Source organism: Myotis brandtii, unplaced genomic scaffold (assembly GCF_000412655.1).
Source record: "Myotis brandtii unplaced genomic scaffold, ASM41265v1 scaffold129, whole genome shotgun sequence".
Taxonomy (NCBI): Eukaryota; Metazoa; Chordata; class Mammalia; order Chiroptera; family Vespertilionidae; genus Myotis; species Myotis brandtii.
The window spans coordinates 940,831-946,830 of NW_005354551.1; the positions used below are offsets into that span (position 1 = coordinate 940,831).

At 52.1% G+C, this 6,000-nt stretch overlaps 1 protein-coding gene across 2 annotated transcripts in view; it reads right to left on the bottom strand.

Moving 5' to 3' along the window:
* Nucleotides 1–6,000, bottom strand: part of ALPL (alkaline phosphatase, liver/bone/kidney) — a 36,887-nt gene that overhangs the window by 22,080 nt on the left and 8,807 nt on the right. Inside the window, exon 1 of one of the 2 annotated variants that reach the window (XM_005859675.2) lies at nt 5,838–5,914. The exons of the other annotated variant lie outside the window; for it this stretch is intronic. The gene's annotated coding sequence lies outside the window, so the exon portion shown is untranslated. Of the gene's footprint in view, nt 1–5,837; nt 5,915–6,000 lie in introns of those variants that run through there. 2 annotated transcript variants of the gene reach the window in all.

The window sequence follows — 6,000 nt, forward strand, 5'->3', positions numbered from 1 at the left end:
TAATGACCTCAAAACTGCGTCCGCCTTCAGCAGGACGATAAACACATTGTGTGGGCTCACAAGATGGAAATGACACAAAACAATGAGAACAAGCAACCGACAACTCCCCTGACAACATGGATGGATCTGGGGAAGGTGAGGGCGAGAGGAGGAAGCAGACCCAAGAATGCATATGGTGTGATTCCAATGATGCAAAGTATAAAAACGAACCCAGGCTGTTAGAAGACGAGATAAAAGGCTACCCTGGAGGGGGTGGGCGGAGATTAAAGGGGACACAGGGGACTGTGAGGTGCTGTTCTGTTGATTGACCTGGGTGCTGGTTAACTGGGTGGGTTCAGCTGCAAACACAGTAAGCTGTCCGTTTATGAAATATGGACACCTTAGGAGATATGTTATACCTCAATAATATAAAAACACTACTCGCTGGGAACATATATAAACAATCTATAAAGGACACAGACCAGGTGGAAAGGCCTGTATACCGCACGCAGTTCACTGGTCATGAAGTCTTTCACCATGATTTCTCACCGATGACCTATACAGTGGCCAGAGAGGGACTTACGATCTTTGTAGATGAGAAAAACCAAGGTTCTGAAAGACGTGACTTCCCCAAAATTACAAACAGGCAGGTGGCAGAGTAGGCAGCAGGTAGCCCTGACTACAGAGCTGCTGGTTCCAGAATTAGCAAGGAGGTTATCACTGGCGACCTGCCCAAGGGGGAGGGGGGGTCTGGTTCCCCAACTGTGGAATGAAGAGACTGAGGCTTCACACATGTATAGCTTTGTGTGACCTCCACATCAGGATATAGACAGTTCTACCACTCAAAAAACACTCTCTCCTATTGTCTCATTGTAGTCACAGAAGCACTCCTCATCCCTAAACCTGGCAACCCCAGATCTGTTCTCCATCACTGTTGTTTGATTGGTATTGTATTAACTCTGTAGACCAATCTGGGGAGGGTTTACATCTTTGCAATGTTCAGTCTCCCAATCAGAATATAGTATGCTTCTCCATGCATTTCTTCCTTTGTAGTCTTCAGCATACAGAACTTGTGTTTTGTTAGATTTATACCACTGTATTTCACTTATGGGGGGGGGGCTGTGATAGTATCATTGTTTTAACTTGTTCATTGCTAGTACGTACATAGAAATACAACTGATTTTTATGTTTTGACCTTGTATCCTGTGACCTCGCTAAATTCACTTATTAGTTCTAGGAGTTTCGTGGGTTCCTTGCCATCTTCTATGTAGGTAATCATGTCATTGACAAATAGGACTTTCAGTTCTTCCTTCCCAACGCTGTGATAGTATCATTGTTTTAACTTGTTCATTGCTAGTACGTACATAGAAATACAACTGATTTTTATGTTTTGACCTTGTATCCTGTGACCTCGCTAAATTCACTTATTAGTTCTAGGAGTTTCGTGGGTTCCTTGCCATCTTCTATGTAGGTAATCATGTCATTGACAAATAGGACTTTCAGTTCTTCCTTCCCACTGGTATGCCTTTTATTGCTTTTCTTGCCTCATTGCACTGGCTAGGACTTACCGCACCATGTTAAATTGGAGAGACAAGAGTGGACATCCTTGCCTTGTTCCTGCTCTGAGAGGAAAAGCATTCAGTCTTTCTGCATTTGGGGTGGTGTTCTGAGGTGTGAGGCAGAGTAGCTTTGGTGGGAAGATGAGGAACACGTAGCGTTTGAGATGTCTCTTAGAAGTGAAGATGATGTCAAGTTGGATATACACATCTGGCCCTTGGAAGAGCGGTCTTGCCTAGACGTAGACACTTGGGGAACCGGGGCATAGAGGTGACATTCAAGCCTTGATAAAACTTGATGAGATCACGTAGGAGGAGGGAATGGAGACAGAGGTAACGAGACGATAAAAGCCCTCAGAAAACCAGGAACTGAAAAGAATTCCTTTAACTTGACGAAGACTTTATACCCCACACCTACAGAAACCGTCACGCTTCCTGGAGAAACAGTCGGCATGTTCCCCCTGACCGCGGGCTTATCAGGCTTTGGGGCGACCTCTCTGCCTATAACTAGGGAATTAGTTAATAAAGGGTGGCAGCAGTGGCACTATCTCTGTGGCACTAAAACCAGAAGTCAAAACAGTGGTGTATTGTGAACTCGCACACAGGATGGAGTGAAGGGTGCAAAGAATAAGATGCATTTTCCTGTGTATAAATGTAAGCCACGCCCTCATACAGAAAACAGCATAATTTCCAAGGACACTTTCACATTCCAGGCCATGTTTAACACATGAACATGAGGACCTGGGGGAGTTGTGGGGAGCAGGGAGCAGGAGTGAAGAGGGAAATGAATAAACAAGAAGTGAGCTCATGACAGTCCATTATACACTGAGATGTGACTTACTCAACTCTCTCTGCACCAAGCGTCCAAAGCAAACAATTGATAAGGAAAAGGAGAAGTGAAGGGTGGCCCCAGGAGATCTGAAGGCTCATCCAGCCCCTAACGGTTGTATTTGTTTGTCTCTCTTCTCTGTTGGACTGACTGCTTTGTGACAGTACAGACCATCGAATCCAGCTCTGAATCTCTAACCCCACGCACAGCTCTGTGAATGCGGACTGAGTGAAAGACCCCCATGGTAATGGCTGGAATGTTCTGGATGGGACATTGAGATGGGCTTGCCCTGGAAACGGACAGGTGCCTTCTCCCATTGCCTCTGCTTGGAAAGGAGAGGGGGTGGGAATCCAGGAAGCCAGTCTCCCCTGCTGGCTCCCCTTTCTCACCCCCACCCCCACTCAGAGGCTCCAAGTCTGCAATCTGGCAGCCCTGGGTGACGGGCCCCGTGGGGCCCAGTCTGGGGCTGCGGGGGCCCCGGCTGCCCACCACCCTCTGCCAATGCTCTGCCAGCTCAGAATGGACCATCCGAGTGTGCGCCAACCCCATCACCCCCACTCCCAGCCGGTCCGTCTCTGCCAGGCTCCCGGCTACGTGCCCTGATTATTCATGACAAGTGTGCAGAAGCCCTGGCAGAGCCCAGGGAGAAGGAGCAGCTACTTGGTAGGTCAGGGGAGGGAGCAAGGGGCTGGCCTTGGCCCTGAGTCAGCATCCTGGGGCAGAAGGCGCGGGAGCCCCGGGAGTTGGGCAAAAAGCCAGCCCTGGGCTGGGTCTCAAAAGGCCCAGGACAAATGACAGAATAATAGAACGGATAAAAATCACTACCGCTTCTCGGGCACTCTTGTACCCAGCCTTGTGCTGTGATCTGTGATCTCGCTTCATCTTCCCGAGTGTTGCTAGCCCCCCCGCCCCGCCCCCGCCCCATTTTAATATTTAGGAAAGTGAGCGAAGCTTGTCCACGGCCAAGTGCAACTCAACCCCAGGCTGATGCAACTTCTCTGGGCCTCAGTTTCCCCACCTCAGAGAGGGAGGGAGGCTAGTGCCCGCCCTTTCCCTACCCCGCAAGCGCAAACAGAAGGGAAAGGAGTTGAGGCAGGAAGGCTGGCGGCAGAGTGGGGCCAGGTGAGCTCTCCTACCTGAGCGGCCTGGCCAGGCGGCAGGTGAAGAAGCACAGCAGGACCAAGGCCAGCGCCAGGAGCAGGAGGCTGAGGACCCCTGTGAGGACCATGTCCAGGGTGGGGGTCAGGAGGGCCATCGTGAGGTGAAGAGGGTCGTTAGGAGTGGCCTCCAACCCTATACACGCCTGGCCACACTCGCCTTGGACACTCACGCCAAAGCTCTGGGTCAGTGGCCAGTGTGACCTGGCTTTGTCCCCAGGTTAATCTTCGGGGATTAGCCCGGGAGGGATGAAATGGGAGGGGGCTAGCCCACAAAGCTCCCCTCCCCGAGCCCAGTCCTTTCACACGGCTGCTGCTCACTCATTCTTCATTCCCACACATTGACTGAGCACCTGCTGTCTGCCCAGCTCTGTCCTAGGTACTAGGGCTCAGAGGGAAGAGGGCAGACACAGTCTCTGTCCCCTTGGACGGTCCTGACCAGCCAGGGTAGACAAGCACCTACTGTGCACCAGCGCTGTGCTGGCACCTTAGGAACGGGACCCTTGTCTGCACTGCCTGGGAACTGGGCCGGCACCAGCCTCGCAGGGGAGCAGCGAGGCGCAGTCAGGTCCCTGGCAGGGGTCGGCCCAAAGCCAGCGGTCGCCCAAGAGACAGGCTGGAGGTAGCCGAGCGGCACACCGCCTGCCTGGAGGGGCCTGAAGTGCGCCCTCCCCCGTTTTCATTTTCTCTTGGGTTCCCACAACATCTCATGAAGTCAGGATGGTGAGTATGGTTCCCATGTTACAGACTCAGAAACCGAGGCTCAGAGAAGTGAAGCCGTTTGCCACATGCAGAGCCCGGAAGGAAAGGCACCGCTTCCTGCCTCCTCGGGCACCGCAGACCCCATGGTACAAAGTACCCAGGATCGGGGAGGTGCTTTTACCCTGTCGGTGCCAAGGGAGGTCCTCTCTTTCTGGCCCCAGAAAGGCTGCTGTAGTCACCATGGGAACAGGAAAACCAGTGGCATTACTCAATCAAACCTTTTTCTTTCTCGATAATCCCTTAACCTCGTGGTCGGCAAACTGCGGCTCGAGAGCCACATGCGGCTCTTTGGCCCCTTGAGTGTGGCTCTTCCTAAGCCTTAGGACTACCCTAATTAAGTTAATAACAATGTACCTACCTATATAGTTTAAGTTTAAAAAATTTGGCTCTCAAAAGAAATTTCAATTGTTGTACTGTTGATATTTGGCTCTGTTGACTAATGAGTTTGCCGACCACTGCCTTAACCTGAATTGCATCAGGTCCTCACAACATCCTGGTGATAAAAGGCAGGGTGGGGCTTATTAGCCTCACTGACATATGGGGACACTGGGGCTTATCAGTGGAGTCATTCGGTCAAGTACCATAGCCAGCAGATGTGGTCCAGGCCCAGCTCCATCACTTCCCGGCTGTGTGATGCTAGGTGGGTCCCTGCACCTCTGAGCATCCCTCTCCCGCTGAGGAAAGCACCTATGACATCACTGACCTTGGTTTAACCCTCACTAACCACCTGGAGAGAGGGCTAGGTACAGCTTCCCCTCTTCTCAGGTGAGGGAATGAAGTGGAGGTAACCCAGGGCCACAGAGATGAAAGGTGCTGAGCCAACCCCTGCACAGGGACCCCTGAGGAGTCACCCCTGCAGCAGGCTCCCTCCACCACAGGCACACTTCCCCCTCCTCCCCCTCCCTCTCCGCCCCAGGGCTTGGGCCTGGGCCCCCCTATAAAGCTCCACCCCCAGCCAGCCTAATAACTCCATCTGAGACCCAGCGAGTGTCAACTCCTGCTTCCAGAGCGCCCGGTGGGGTCAGAGGGAGCCCCGGTCCAGAGATCACGATCCTGGAATGTCTGGGCTGGGGAGGGTCCTCTGAGCAGATGTCCCCAAACGTACTGGAGCACAAACATCACTTGGTGCGACTGGGGACAGAGTCTTATTCCCAAGTGTTACCCGGAGGGGTAGAGACTGGGAAGTGCGCGAGGGAACTTTCTGGGGCGATGGAAGTGTCTTTACAAGATCTGGGAGGTAGCTACGTGTCCATGTGCTACATGTAAAAGTTCGCCTAGTGCCTCAGAACCCCACTGGCTGTATCTTTGGGTGTTGTGAGGATCTGATAAGAATTGAGTTACGGGAGTGTTGGGGGAGGAGGAAAGGGTTTATTTAATGGAGTGACTGTACTCAAATTTAAGAAGAGAAATTAAAGAGACACGACCCCCTAAATAAATCCCTGTTCCCCCCACCCCATATCTACTCACTCAGAATCTCACAGGCAAACTGTGCCTTAGAGGTTTTCCCATCGGCCAGATGGTTAGACTGAGGCTCCAAGAAAAGCAAAGACTTACCCCAGCCTCCCAGCTCCTAATCCCGATAGATACACACAGGGAACAGTCAGAACCAGCCCGCAGCCAACTGGGAGCCAGTCCTCTGGGCTGTCAGCTGGGCCTTCTTGGCTCTTGCAAGGAACTGTGGCTGAGAAGTGCTGAGCGTCCTCTGTGCTCTTGGGGG